Source organism: Marmota marmota, unplaced genomic scaffold, assembly GCF_001458135.2.
Source record: "Marmota marmota marmota unplaced genomic scaffold, marMar, whole genome shotgun sequence".
NCBI lineage: Eukaryota > Metazoa > Chordata > Mammalia > Rodentia > Sciuridae > Marmota > Marmota marmota.
Genome location: NW_026000057.1, coordinates 39,184,947 through 39,200,581, shown reverse-complemented (window position 1 = coordinate 39,200,581; position 15,635 = coordinate 39,184,947). Strand labels below are relative to the sequence as shown.

At 36.4% G+C, this 15,635-nt stretch overlaps 1 long non-coding RNA gene across 1 annotated transcript; it reads right to left on the bottom strand.

Annotated features, from left to right (window-relative positions):
• Positions 1–13,392: 13,392 nt before the first annotated feature.
• Positions 13,393–14,622, bottom strand: LOC125619806. Its single transcript, XR_007351405.1, has 2 exons — positions 14,512–14,622; positions 13,393–14,284 (listed from the first exon to the last, which is right to left on the bottom strand). It is a non-coding gene; the product is annotated as an uncharacterized LOC125619806 (long non-coding RNA).
• Positions 14,623–15,635: the final 1,013 nt, after the last annotated feature.

Below are 15,635 nucleotides of genomic sequence, written 5' to 3'. Positions count from 1 at the left end.
GTCACACTTATTCTTTAAAAAATGAAATATCTGGGATATAACTACACTGAATTATTTATCTGCAAGAGGCTTGAGTTAATGAACCAAAGATGACAAACAGTGCAACAAATGGTGAATTACTCCTGATGATGCTTGTCTTTCTTAATTAAAAAAGAAAAGAATTAGGGCTTTGGAGATACAGCTCACTTGGTAGCGTGCTTGCCTTGCATGCACAAGGCCCTGGGTTCATAGCCCCAGCACCATCCAAAAAAACAAAAAAGTTTCTATGATAGCAAAATATTTATCATGGAAGTGGAGGGAAACCTAAATAAACCATCTGTTCTTAGTTTCTGAACAAACCTTCTGGATGTCACCTGCTCTTATTTACTTTTAGTAATAATATCCTGTAGTAATAATATCCTGTAGATCAGGATAACAGTTCATGCCTGAGTAAACCCTCTACTCAATTCCCCTGCTCCTACTTAACTTCCAATCACCTTTTCCTATGCCACAGCCCATAAATATCCCCTGGAGGATTGGAGACTGGTTCTCCAGTCTCCACATGACTAGCCACCTGGGGAATAAACTTCATTCCTTTCAGTGACTGGCTTGCTGCCTGGCAGACCAAAGGAGACTGGTTCAAGAACATCACAGGTAAAACTGACATGTTAAGTAGCCTCTGTGGTTCAAAACACATCTGCACTGGGCAGGTAGTGACACGTTCAACATTAAGTTCACATGAGAAACTAAATTACTTTACCTGAGTCTTTTTTCTCTATAAATGAGTGCTCCAAATGAAAGAAAAGAGTTTTATTATGAGGGAAGGTGAGAAACGGAGGACATGGCCATTTTGCATCTCAAAATCTAGCCACTAAGGGAGGATCAGCAAAGTGCTGTGAGAGAACCTGGGGAGTCTGCAGACAAAAGAGGCTTATTTAAGGATACCCTCTACAAAGCTGCCCAGCACACACAACACATTTCACCATAATGTATAGAACTCTTGATGAAACAGAAAAATTACTCAATGTGTGATAGTTCTGAAATAATATATGCACATTACAGCCTTTTCACTTTTGTGTTATGGCGAGATTGCAATAAATCACTGAGTCAATCTTAAAGCAGGAGACGGAAACTTTATTTACCAGCTAGCGGTCCAGACCTACGGGCTGGCAGGCCAAGGGGCAGGCTGCAAGTCTACACCCTTTGACTCCCTCCCGGGGTTTGAGTACACCTTTTATACTATAAGTAAAGCATGTCAGTACATTAATCATAAATGGCTGTTGCTATGATTCGAGACCATAAACAAACATCATGGGATCTAAAATCACAAGCAGAAGGGGAAGTGGGTCAAAATGACCCTAATTGAGTACAAGTTAAAAAATGGCTATTAACATTTTCAAGAAAAATGGGAACCAAAAAGAGAACAATTTTATATTACATAAGAAGAACAAAAACATTTGCATTCCTAAGCAGGGTGTGCTAAGCAGGACCAGAATGGCAGTGGTGGAGTTTTCTTGGGAGAAGCATTTTTTATATGACATGGAGTCTCAGGGCAAAATGGAGTCTGTTTCGTCATTGCCCATATAGCCTGGCCCATAACATTTGAATCTCTGACATTGCTTTTTTAAAAAAAGTTTCTTTAAATAGTTTTATTGAAGTATAATTTACTCACTCACTACAAATGTACAATCAAGTTACTTCTAGCAAATTTGCAGTTATACAATATTCATCATAATCCAATTTAGAACATTTCCATCACCCCTGAAAGATTCCTTAGGTTCATTTACATTATGCCCAGACCACCTCCAGCCCCAGGTAACTAATCTACTTTCTCTCTATATTAGCCTTTTCTAGATAGCTTATATAAAAATGAAACCACAATTTTCAATTTATTTATTTACTTATTTAGTATTGGGGATTGAACCCAGTAGTGCTTCACTATTGAGCTACATCCCAAGCCCTTTTAATTTTTTTAAGTTTTGAGACAGGGTTTTGCTAAATTACCCAGGCTGGCCTCAAAATTGCAATACTCCTGTCTCAGGCTCCCAAGCCACTGGGCTTACAGGCATGCATCACTGCACCCAGCTTTTTTTTTTTTTTAAGTCCTTCCTATATCTATTTCACATTTCTCATCAGTCTAAGACCTCCGATCACACTGCAGCACTTGACACAAGCACTTCCTGTCTTGGCATATTATTATCCTGCCTCTCTGGTCCACAACTCCTGGGCATTTTCTCAGTCACACTGCTTTAAGTTTTCTTGTGATATGTCGTCTTTCTACTTAGCATGCTTTCATTTATTCATTGTTGTCTGAATCCCTAATTTGAATCAGGTACTGTGCTAGACACCATGACACAAAGATTAATAAAGCCTAGCACCTGCCTTTGCATGCATAATCTAGCTGGAAAGTGAGATAGGAGTGCAAATAAAGTGAATGTGATAAGTGCTAGAGAGTAGGTAGATATTAAGTGCTCTGGAAAACTCTGAAGTAATAAAATAGCATTCATTGAAAACTTAGCATTGAGAATTTACATGTCAGTACAGTTCATTTACTGTGACACTAATGAAACTTTCATTTCAGGCCTCTGCACTTGACAACGCTCTTCCAAGGTAGTGGGGAGAGAGAGGGTCTATAGCAACATGTTCACTTGGTTGTGTTTCTGTACTACTTCTAAAAAGTAAGGTATTCCAACTAGAATAGAAAAAACCACCATCACTTTCCTCTCTAAACCATTCTTCTGTCACACAAACCCCCATTAGGAAGTCTTCCCAAAATTAACTATACTAAGAATTGACACATTACTAATTATGAGTCATTGGCTATGACCATTGTCCAGAGTCGGCAAAAAGTAAGGTGGGTTTAGTTTGGGTGTAGTGGAATGCTTTTAGGTGACTCACAGTCTTTTATAATTTTTTTTAAGTTATTGCTAACTTAGGAATGGCTTCCATGTCTACTTCTATTACCTATTGGGTCAACTTAGTATTGTGACAAAAAGTGTAGGGCCAAGGATTGTGTTGTAACATGAATGTGTCCTACAGTGGTAGGTGGCCAGATAGAGACAGTTCATGAAAAAGAAATGAACTAATCTGTGGAATATCTTCTAGATATTATAATTCACATATCATGTGCTAAAAGTATTCTCAAATTTAAGAACAATTATAAGAAATGACACATTACTAACTGTGAATTGTAAAGTTAAGGGATACTTTCTAAACTTCAATAATATAAAGCAAAACAATTGATAGAGAAATTATTATGGAATTTTCTATTCTCTCTATAGAAATTATTATGGAATTGTTGTCATATAAAAAGGAAGTTAAGATAGCCCCAAAAGTATTCCAGTGATGTGTAGGGGCAAGTAATTGATAAAAATGTTATATCTTTCTGGATTTTGAGCTTCAAAAATTTATTTATGATGTATTTTCTTATTCTTAATATTTACCATGTCAATTTTTCAGACCATTGGCCCAAAGCCTCATCTTTACCAGAGAGTTGCCGTTCACTATGTGGTGGCTCAAACTTGGATTTTTTAGGTGAAAACTCTTCACAGGGGAACTGTGGAAGGTACCCCAAATTATATAAGATTCAGGCTCCACAAAACCTGGCTCTGCCTCCCCAGCTCAGGCACAAGCTTTTTATCTACATTACCTTGCTTAGTCATTACAAAAACCTTATGGGTTAAGAATTATTATTATTATTATTATTTCCTCATTGCATATGAAAAAATTCAAGTTTAATAGATTAAATAATTTGTGCTAAGGTCATATAGCCAGAATTCAAGTCTGAAATTACATGACTTTTAACCCCACGATTTTAACCTTGACCTTAGACTTCCTATGTCTTTTGGCATCATCTGACCATCTAACCTTCCCATAGCCTTAGGATTAGGGTGAGGTCAAGTGGTGAATCACCAATGTGCGGGGTCAAGTTCTATATTTATTTAAAACTTTGACATTTTGTGCATCATGGAATTTTTGCATTATTTTCTGTTTTTACAAATATTTCTTTAAAATATTATGCTCCTAAGGACTGAAATTATTTTGGTACTCCATCACACTACTTCCAAGGCTGTGTCCTTAGCTAGGGTTTCTACATTCAGATCAGGACTTCAACTTCTAATAAAAGTAGTCCCTAGGTTTCATCCATCTACTTTCATTTAACCTTCCTTCACAGATGCTATTCACTTATGTCCTCAAATGACCTTCAAAATGCAGATTATCTGATGGGTAATGACGGGTAGATGACATTAGATCACTGAAAGTTGGCATGTTTGCTTGCCCTGGCAGAGGGGGTCTAGCTTCAGTCCAGGAGGATGGAAAGCTTTTAAACAAGTTTTGTATTAATATCACCTGGTCTTATTTGTAAAATCATCTGAAATGAACATCCGCTCAAGTGTTCTGCAGATGCAAGCAGCACTGAATTTACAATCTTCCTGCCTCAACTTCCTGAGCCACTGGGATTACAGGTATGTGCCACTACACCCAGCCCTAATCATTTCTTAATTAAGTTAAAACTCCAAAATTAACTACAAAAAGAGGCCCTAAATAGATTAATAGTCCTAGACTGAAACAGTGGTCAATGATCTATCTGGAAAAAGAACCAAAGCCCAGAAGCTTAATGGGCTATTTCAACTCAAACTTCAAGAATAGGGAAGACCAAAATTTTTGCTATTTTATACAAACTGTTCCAGAGCATCAAAACAGAATTAAAACAACCCAACTCATTTAATAAAACTAGCATAATAAAAAAGCAAGTAAGCACTAGCATAACCAAAATAATCAAGTAAGAACTATAAAAGCAAACTGTAGGCCCGACTTATTTCTTCAAGTAGATAAACAGATCCTAAATAAAATATTAGTAAAGAGAACTCAGTACTATAGTAAAAATTGAAGTAAGGATTAATCTAAACTGTCAGCGTCAATTCTCAAATTTCAGGGCAGTGAAGCTTCTATTAACCCAGACATCTTCCACCTAAATTATGCCTAGGGGGAGGAATTTATTCATATACTGCTCATGGCTTCCACCTTTGCCTTCTTGAGCTACCCACAGTAGGATGACTGGACCCATCCGAAGGTCAGATCACATGAGCCCTTCAAAGGCTTTGCATCTTTCACAGCAAAAGCCCAAAGACATCACCATAGCCTGAGAGCCCTGTAATGGGTGCACCAATTCCTCCTTCCTGCCTCCAGCCCTTTTGCTGCATTCTCTTCCTAGAATTTAACCTAACATGCATTTCTTTCTCATCTGTCTTCCCCAATTAGAATGTAAGGTGCAGACACAAGGGACCTACTCTGTTGTGTTCAATGGTCCATCACTACACCTAACAATGTGTGACATGTAGTAGGCTCTCAAATATTAGATGAATGAATGAAGAATAATAAACTTGAACATCTAAGTTAAAACTGCAGCCACATTAAAGAATAATACAAACATACACACTGATGGTTATAAGTACATGGGGGGTAGCCAGATACTGTTCCAGTCTCTGATGGTAGAGGGCTAAATAAAAAAAAGATGAGTTTCTTGCCTACACAGACTATAGTGGCAAAGATGAACAGTGAGCAAACAAGTGGAATAAATTTATAATAGGAAAAGTAAAATGGCCTTTGGGAACATCTAGCAGGGATAAATCAAATAGGCTAGGGGTGAGGGAAGGGCTGAGTCAGTACACACTAATAACTGAAGGAAGAAAGAAGCGAGCCAAATAAAAAGGTGAAGAGGTGTTCCTAGCAGCAGGAATAGCAGGTTCAAAGCTTCAGAGGCATAAAAGTTCATAACTCTCTACTAATGAAGAGATAAAACCAGGTATAAAGTTTGGAACAGCTTTCTTTTTAGTTGATTTGTTTTAAAAAACCCAATAACAAACAAAACACAACTGTGGCTCACAGGTGAGCACTGAGTTTTAAAGTCTGATGATATATGGATATAATGGCCTAAGATAGCTTGTTTACATCTATATATCCATAGGCGTATATAATGTCTGTTATATAGATGTTATATCTGAATGCCTGAAGCAAAACTAAATGTGGTCAATAAATTGATCATGAGAAATAGGGAGTTAAGATAGCAGTAGTCAGCATAAAAAAACATTTGTTTCTCAATGTTAAGTGGGGAAGAATTTCAGCGAAGGTAGAAACTGTAGTTGATATGAGGGCAAAGAGCAGGCTCAACAAGGGAGGATTTTTTTTGAGGGGGGGCTACTGGAGATTGAACCCAGGGATGCTTAACTACTGAGCAACATCCCCAGTCCCTTTATGTTTTATTTAGAGACAGGGTCTTGCTAAGTTGCTTATGGCCTCCCTAAATTGCTGAGGCTGGCTTTGAACTCATGATCCTCCTGCCTCAGCCTCCCAAGCTGCTGGGATTACAGGCATTCACCAAGATGCCTGGCAGTATTGGAGGATCTTTACTACCACTGTGCAGCTAGTTTGTCAAGACACTGACCACCAGCTGTTGAGGATAAACCAGGTGCTGCATCAGAAACTTTACAGATTTGTTCCATATAATTTTCATGAACTCTTATCAAGAGATTATTATTATCTCCAGTAGGCATAAGAGGTCTCAGAGAAATTTAAGACTTGCCCCAAGAGACAAAATCTAAGAGAGGGACTATAATTCACATTTTGTTCAGTTTGGCTACCAAACCTGTATTCTGTAAGTCTAACATACTATAACAGGTACAGAGATATAATTGATTTTTTTCACTGTCAAATTTATTTCCATAATCTCTCAGATTATGTTCCATTTTCTATCCAGCATGGTATAAAATGTTGGCTGATGTTCTTTACCTGGTGGAAGATGCAAAATTTAATTTCTGAAAAGTCTGAATCATCAATGATCCATTCTTTCATTGGGTTGCTATATCCCATTAGTTTTCAGTATCGAACATAGAAATAATAAGAAGCACTCCAGAAAATCTTCTAGGTTCTAGAACTAATCCTCCCTGCCCCATTATATGGACACAAATTGATTCCCCTTCATAATCAGCATTACTCTTCTGAATGTTGATATAAGGAGCCCAAAATGAACCAATACTAGTTCTAACTCATGGGGACATTATTGTGTCTGTTTGGGAACCAAGACCCTAAGATTCTGTGAAAGGGTTAAGGAGAAATGTTCTTACTTCCAAATTTTGATTCTCAGACCTGTCTTCTAGCTATAGAACAACGTTAGTGGCTGATTCAAGGCATATGCTGCATTCTGTAAGCTAGTACCCCAAATGTCTCCAGGACTGAATCTTCAGGACATTCTACCAGGCCAGTTGTTTTGGGCATAACAGGTTGTAGTAAGACTAGTGTACATTCCATATCACAGTTCTTGTGATATGAACTGAGTTCTTTGATCAAAAGCAATGTTGTAGAGGTCTGCGGCAATGATGAAGGCATTGTGTAAGCCCACAAATGGTGGTGTTGGCAGAAACATTGCAGGCAGAGCAGGCAAATCCATATCCAGACTACGTGTCTATTACATTGAAGAAAAATTGCTCCATGATCAAAGGGGTGCAACATAATCAGCATGCTATCAGATGCCTGCCTGTTTTCCCCAAGGGAAGGACTGCATCTGCCATATTGGGGAATGGTGATTTGATGCACCCCAGAATAGTAGCCTTACAGGCTACTTGGTAATGAGTTAGAGCAGCCCACTGTTAGAGTCTGTAAACAAGTCAAAATAACACCTGGCATTTTGCCAGAGGAATGTTAGAGTTCGTAAACAAGTCTGGATGGTGCCTGGCAAAATGCCAGAGGGAGTGGTTTGAGAAGTAACAAAAGCGAGCCATTAAGTGTGGAGATTCCTTATTGGTTGACTGATGTATCTAGTTTATGCTAATTAGATAAGCTGTGTGGAATGTATAAATACTGCTCCTGTCCTGCAATAAATGGCTCCCACTCCTGCTGTATCAACGTACACAAATTGTTCGTCACCCCCGGTTGGTTATTTTGCTGCAGCCAGACTCCGGCAGCCCACTGAAATGCAGTATATGTAATTCCCTAGATCCCAAAAAGCTGCCAAGCATTATGTCTGTGCAGCAACTTATCTTCCATATTGGAGGGGATCTAGCAACATGCTCCATACCACTAAACCTCCAGAAATTTCAGAGGTGATAACCCCCTGAATTTTCACAGGATTTATCTTCCATCGCCCGGCACTATTCCCACACTATTGGTATTTCTTTATATTTCTATTTAGTGTAAAATAGTAAAACTCTCATCCAAGAGATAGTCTTTACCTTTGTCTGCAGGTCTTTAACTCATTTTCTAAATTGGAATTATTTAATAATGGTTTGGCATTTATTTAATTCCTAGCATGAGCTAGACATGATGGGCACTAAGATAAAGAGAGCACAGTTTCTATGAGAATTTCACTTATAACACAATGATAGGGGATATAGGGGAGATAAGCTAAAGGTGTTATGGATACACACAGGAGGGGTATCTATCCCAGATGGGGAGTGGTCAGAAAAGGCTGCCAGGAGGGAGCGATGCTTAGGCCATATTGTGAAGGAAAGGGGGGCTCAGTGCAGGAAGCTGGGAAGGAGTCCAGAAGGCTTTCTGAGGGTGCAACACGTGTGAAGCCTGAAGTGATGAAGGCAGCACCCATGATGCAACTGGCCTTCTTTTCCTTATAAAGTTATCCTGGATCCCAACCATTCCAATTCTCATTTCTTCTCAGATTATGACCCAAGTTACTGCCATAAACTCTATAAAAGACAATTTAGGTTCACTACATAGGGAGGCGGGGAGAAACTTTGAGACCACTTGTTGCTTGTGAACAGAGTACCCAGGGTCTTGGTTATTAAATAGATTAGCTTCAAGGTTTGATCTTTCTTTAAACATCCCAGTCATCAATTTCTCTCTATGTATCTTAGTTATTTCTGACCCTGTAAATAATTATTTATCAGTTTTTGATAATGGAAGACAGGCTAGAGACAGTACCTTTTCTCCCATTAAAATCTCACAGGTTCTAATTGGAAGACATTGTAACAGGCATTTTCTGTTACTATGCAAGTCATAAAGCTAAGTTCTAAAGGAGAAGAACTTGGAAGAAATTAAATACAGAGAAAAATCCATTAAAAAAGCCTTTTGTTAAAAATGGGGGAAATTTGATAAAAATGAGGAAGAGTCCTTTTAACTGGTATAGCATTTCACAACTTTCCCAAGGGTCATTGTGAAAAGATCTGGTTATAAAAAATGTAAAAGGCTAATAAAATTATCTAGTAAATAAATAAGATTCAATAAATGTGTTCTTGCTCTGTATTCTGTCTTGGGATGAGAACTTGGAGATGTAGGAAGTGGGCTAATATGCTAAAAAAGAATCCAAATGGACTGGGTAATGGTATGGCTCAATGGTAGAGCTATTGCCTAGTATGCTCAAAGCCCTGAGTTTGATCCCCAGAATTTCAATAAATAAATAAACAAACGAAGATATGAGATACAATCCCTCCCACTAAAGCAGGTTGCTGTGTAATAAAAACTGAGAGGAACATATAAAAATTGCTTATTGTTTATTTTTTAAAAAGAACTGAAACACATGGCTTAATATTATAAAACTATATGCTATTAACTTTAAAAGAATCCAGTATTACACTACACAAGCCTTAATACTATTTATAAGTTACTTAAAGTAGCACATGTTCACTGGCTACATCATCAATACAGTGTTAAAAGCAAAGTAAAAGGTAAGTAGATTATACATATTTGTTTTAGGAATGAGTATAATTAATTTCTACTGAGAATATTTAAAATCTTGCTAGAGAAAACTAGAAAAATATACTGTAAAATATGTATATATACATCATCACACATTAATCAAATTATCTATAACAGTCTAAATAGATTCCAAGTTAACATGTACCCCAAAAGCAAAAAGAGCAGCAAAAACCATGAAATCCCAATAATGACGACACACTCAAAAGAAAATGCCTGAGTGTGATACAAGGTGGTTTCTGTCAGTTATCTTGTAAACCATCTGTGAAACAGGATCTGTATATGTACTTTTGGGCACTCTTATAAAATTATAAACTTTGTATGTACAGTTAACAAGCAGAGTCCTTAATAAACTCTAATGGTAAATACTGATTTTCATTTTTGGATACAAATTTTCATGATCTTTAGTAACTCACTTAGTGTGTTACTAGTAATTAATACTCATTGGTCTAAAAACAATGAAAGTCTACAAAGCTGTACATTATTGTTCAATAATTGAAACTAAAAAAAAAAAAAAAGGAAAAAAAAAAGTCTTTCATTTTTGTAACAGCTCATGTTCCATTAAAGGCAACGCAATAACAATTTCTGAGTCTCCTGATGATGGTTACCTTCCCCACTCAAGCCATCTACACATACATTCCCTGCCTACTTCTCATACACATCAAAAGGCAGGCAGGAAGATACAGATCATGTCTCTGAATTCAGACCAAAGAGAAATTAATTATCAAATGTCTTTCTACCATTTTATTTTTCAGGTATTTTTTGCATGTTCCAAACCAAGCTTGAGTGTTGCTTTTATTTTTCCCCTTGAATTCTCTTTTCTTTCAGTAATTTGTGATTCTATCTGGATAATTTCTGCAGGGTTTTCTTCAACTTTGTATGAGTTTCCTCTTTTTCTCTCTTCAGAAATATTTTTGGAGGAAAACACTTTGAAAAGGAGGGCTCGTGGTTTCCTTAACGAAACACTTTGCTCAGCTGTGCATTTCCTGACTTCATGAGTTTCCTGCAATAGAGTCATATCCATAATAGCCATCAAATAGTACTTACTACATACACATAATGCATAGAAACTCTTCTAAAATACAGTATGTATATATGGTCAAGCCATTTCCCAGGTGTTGAATATCAGATCTGGGGAGGAAATTCTGTTTTCATTCCCAGCACCAACACTCAGAAAGAACCAGTTTTAAATGAAGTGTCAACTAATTGAAAAGAGGACTCCTGGCAAGCATACCCTTTCCTCTCACCCAGTATTTGTATGGCTCACGAAGCAATTGGCCTAGACACTTATCCCATTAAGGGGTAATAGGAATAGCTTATCATTTTTCTTCAGGATTGATTTAATCATGCCTATACCCTGATTTGTCAGTCTCTACATGTTGACTGAAACCTGACTGTCCTCTCAGGACACTATTCCTTACAAACCTTTCAAAGAGTGGCTATTTTTTTTAAAATTTTTTCTTAGTTATAGATGGACACAATGCCTTTACTTATTTTTATGTGGTGGTGAGGATTGAACTTAGTGCCTCACACATGCTAGGAAAGCACTCTACCACTGAGCTACAACTCCAGCTTCAGGAGTGGCTATTTTTGATCCCAAATCTCAAGAAGGTATCTCTTTATTGCTTGTTTGTAGGCTTCTGGATTATTCTTGCTCCTTTTTCTCCCTAGGTCTTTCATGCTTTATGCTATCCTGCCACATCATATGCCTTGCCACTCCTTACTACAGTCATTACAGTCCCCATATCACCACTACTTCTGACATTTTGGGGCACAATTGTAATAATCAAATAGAGAATTCATTTAAAACCCTGGGCTCCATGTCTGCCCTCTTCCCTTCTAGTTATCTTTAAGAGCATCTCAATACTCACTCCCATGGACATTCTCTAGGTCTTATTGCCAATATTTAACCTTCCCCTGCAATCTCAATTCCAAGTGGCCCATATCTGACTACTACTATTTCTTTTCTTTACAGCTTGTTCATTCTGTTATCCGTACTCTAATAACTTTTTGACCTCAGCAGAACCGCCAAACCACTGGGCTCACTGATTTTTCACTATTACCTATTCTCTCTAGTTTGTGTTCCTTTAGCCACTCTCTTTCTCAAAGTCCTGGCTTGTTTCTTATACCAACCCTGATTAAATCCAACTTTCCACCAAGCACTGAATGTAGCTGAAGGGAAGAGACACGCAATGCTTTAAGTTCATCCCAGGATGGGCCTGCAGTATTGTCTGACAATCCTACTGAACACCGCTAGCCAATATCTCACTATTATTACAGACTAATTCATGAAATCACTAACACTTCTATTTCTTTGCTAATAACTTTGCAGTGTCTTTCACAGAGAAAATGGGAGCAATCTGAAGACAACTTCCACATTCACCTGCCATAAAGTCCTCCTTCTTAACCTCGTCTTCCAGATATTCACAGGGCTTGAGGTCTTTGCTCCGCTCTCTTTTCATAAGGGACTTCTATGTTACTGTGAAAAATTGTATTCTCAATCCCCTTACCCAGATTTATTTTTCTTCACAATATTCATTGCACTTGACAAATTATATAGAATTTTTTCTCTCTCAGCCTTCCACATTCCAGCACCAGAGCATTAGCATCATGGAAGTAAGGATTCTGTTTTGTGCCTGGAATGGTATCTGACAAGTATTAAGTGCTTTTAAATTATTCAATGAATGACAGAATATCCAAAGGCAAAATATTTGTTTTTCTTAAAGTAGAAATACTGTAGTTTTTGTTGTAATATAAAAGCATTTATTTGTCCTTGGGGGTACTGCAGTTTCTGCTGCAGTTTAATAAGATTCTTGCTGGAGACAGCATGGTATGGGGACAAGTACAGTCCTGAGGTGGGGTGGGGGTGGGGGGGCGTATCACTGGGTGGGGAGAATACTTGGCATTTATTGTTGCCTCTGTCACTATTTAATATTATATCATTTAGGATGAGTCATTTAACTGCTCATTTCCATCAGGGAATGTAAGAGTACTTTTATTTTTATCTACAGCAAAGGGATACACAAAACCAGTGAAGATCACTCACCAAAACACGAGTGCCTTTTTTCCTTTCAAAGTTCATCACAGGGATTTTTGCAGTGAACAAAATAAAATTCTATTCTTTAAGCTAATGGACCATTAACAGTTTTCTCATAAATAAGCTGACGTAGATCAGAAATTTCTTCTTTTTACTAGGTGCTGGAGATTAAACCCAGGGCCTTATACATATTAGGCAAGCATTCTACCACTAAGATACATCCCTAGCTCAAGAGATTTTTTGATCCGAGTAAAATCACTCTCTAAGTTCCAGACAGTAATCAAGTCAATTAAATAAAAAGGACAGTCATGTTATTAAAATTTTGTTATAAATATGCATGAAAAAATGCTCAATTTAAGTGACAAAGACAATTTGAGATTTATACTTTGTAATTGAATGTATTTTGGAAGTAGCACCATTTGTTTTTAAGAATACAAAGGAAAAGTTAGTACTTGGAAATGTCCACAAAGTAATGAAAATTTATTGATTCACATGTATTCCTAATTGAAAAGCAGTATTGCTGCATTTCCCCCAATAATTAAATTTAGTATATCCTAGATGTTAAAACAAAAACAAAAACAGAAACAACACACATCAAAACAAAAATAAAAGCAAAAAAAACCCCACAAACAACAAAAACAAACAAAAAACAAAAAAAACCACCAAACCAATTGTCAAGCAAAATATTTTTAATTAGTAGGCTGATCATAAATAAATCCACATAAAAGATTTAACAGAATTACAAAGAGTTTGTGTTTCTGTGGACTCAATTCATAATATGCATTAGTCAACCTCATTCTCCAACTGTGACAAAAAGAGCTGTCATCCAACAATGCAGCACAGTTTAAGCAATTCATATTCTGTAGTTACATTTTTACATTTTCTTTACAAATGTAACATTTATGTACATTATATATATATATATATATTTTCTATAGTTTGTGTACTGAAACTCTATTGTCTTTACAGGGAAAATGTTGAATTCATTTAATGAGTACGAATCATTCCTTGTTAAAAAGTAATTCATATAAACAAATAACACGGTACCACTGCCTTTTGGCATCTCTTGTCAGAGTTCAAGTCCAGAAATGTTATATTAATTATAAGAAAAAAAATTCATCTAATTTTACATTATGACATTCCACACAGCTACGTAAATTTGCCAGCTTGCAATGAAGAGAGCACTGAACTGCTGCACTACTGGAAATGTGTAGAAACCAATTCAAAATATACTTGTTGAAACAGCATCATCATTACCATTAATTTAGGCTGAAGAAAATCAGTCAAGTTCCTTCTTCCCATTTAGGTTTTGCCAAAACCTCAGAGGGCTGTGCATTGTCTCTTATAACAACAAATGCTTTCACTTCAAATTTCCTATGTGCTTCTGTGACAGATTATGCTTTACCTCAGTTATGGATCTTTTTCTTCTTATTCAATTTTATTCTCCTTCACTTACATATTTGCTGCTGTACATGAAGCAAAAATTCATAGTAAGAGAATGCAGCTTCTGTCCGGTCTTCAATCAAATGTTGAAAAAATTCTGTTTTGGCAGGACTCTCATCTCTGACAGAGAGAAAAAAGCATTTATCTAAAAATATATAATATAAAAGAATAATTATATATTTAAGGAAGCACTGATACATGAGGACTTTTGGGAAATGTTATTAATCAGGTAACAACACTCTACCACTAGAATATATTTTGATATCATTAAAGCTGCATTAAGGACAAGTAATTTCAAAAGTCACACTGGAAAAGACAGCTTCTTATTAAATTATAGAAGTACTTACTTTACCACATGAAGGACTGCACTTAACGGTCTGCCATCTTTAAGCCAAGTTATAAAGGATCTGGTCCGTTCTGATGAAAGTGTATCTAGCTCTGGAAGATGTGTCTGGTAAAAGAAATATAATTAGGAAATTATTTCCTTTCTCATAGACTTTAGCAGTATTAGAATTAAATCATGATTTCCACTACCACTAATCTAAACTACCTAAACTACCTATAGTCTTATCTCCAGTCCAATAATAGCAGCCACATAGATGAAATTTAAATTGCTGAAAAATCTGTTTATATTTTTCTGGATAAGTTAAAAAAATGACATTTTAACCTGAATAAACAGATAAGTCTATATATAAAGCATAACTGGTATGACACTATAGATGTGACTCTGCACCATGTACAGCCAGAAGAATGAGAAGTTGTGCTCCATTTGTGTACAATGTGTCAAAATGCACTCTGTCATGTAAAACTAATTAGAACAACAACAACAAAAAAACACACAATTGGTATGTGAATAGTAGTATGTTGCACTGTTTCTTCTAATGGAAACATTCAAAGGAAGGGGACTTCCACTAAGTTCCAAATTCCTTTAATGATTCCCCCCCCCACACACACACACACACAGATTTTTCTTTTACAAAGCCAATTTAATAGTAAGCTAAATAATAGTATTTAATAAAATTTAAATAGAAAAGTTAGGTTAATTAAATTTGTAATGTCAAAATTAAAAAAGCAAAAAAAATTCCACTTTGATGTAAAAATTTTCAGATATTTTCTAAGTGTTTATAGCTACTATTACTACAAATGCATCATATTATGCATTCTAGTCTCTTGAGATTTTTTGTTTTTGTAATTATTTCTAGTTGTAGATGGACACAATAACTTTGTTTATTTTTATGTGGTGCTGAGGATCAAACGCAGGGCCTCACACATGTTAGGCAAGCGCTTTACCTCTGAGCTATGGCCCCAGCCCAGATTATTCTTTCATAAATACATAGATATTCTTTAATAAATACATAGATATTACTTATTTAATGAAACAGAATGTGTGCACATACATATATTTCTATAAATACATCTATGGGATATATTTTTAGGAGTAAAATAATTTACTGTGTCATACAGTATGTGA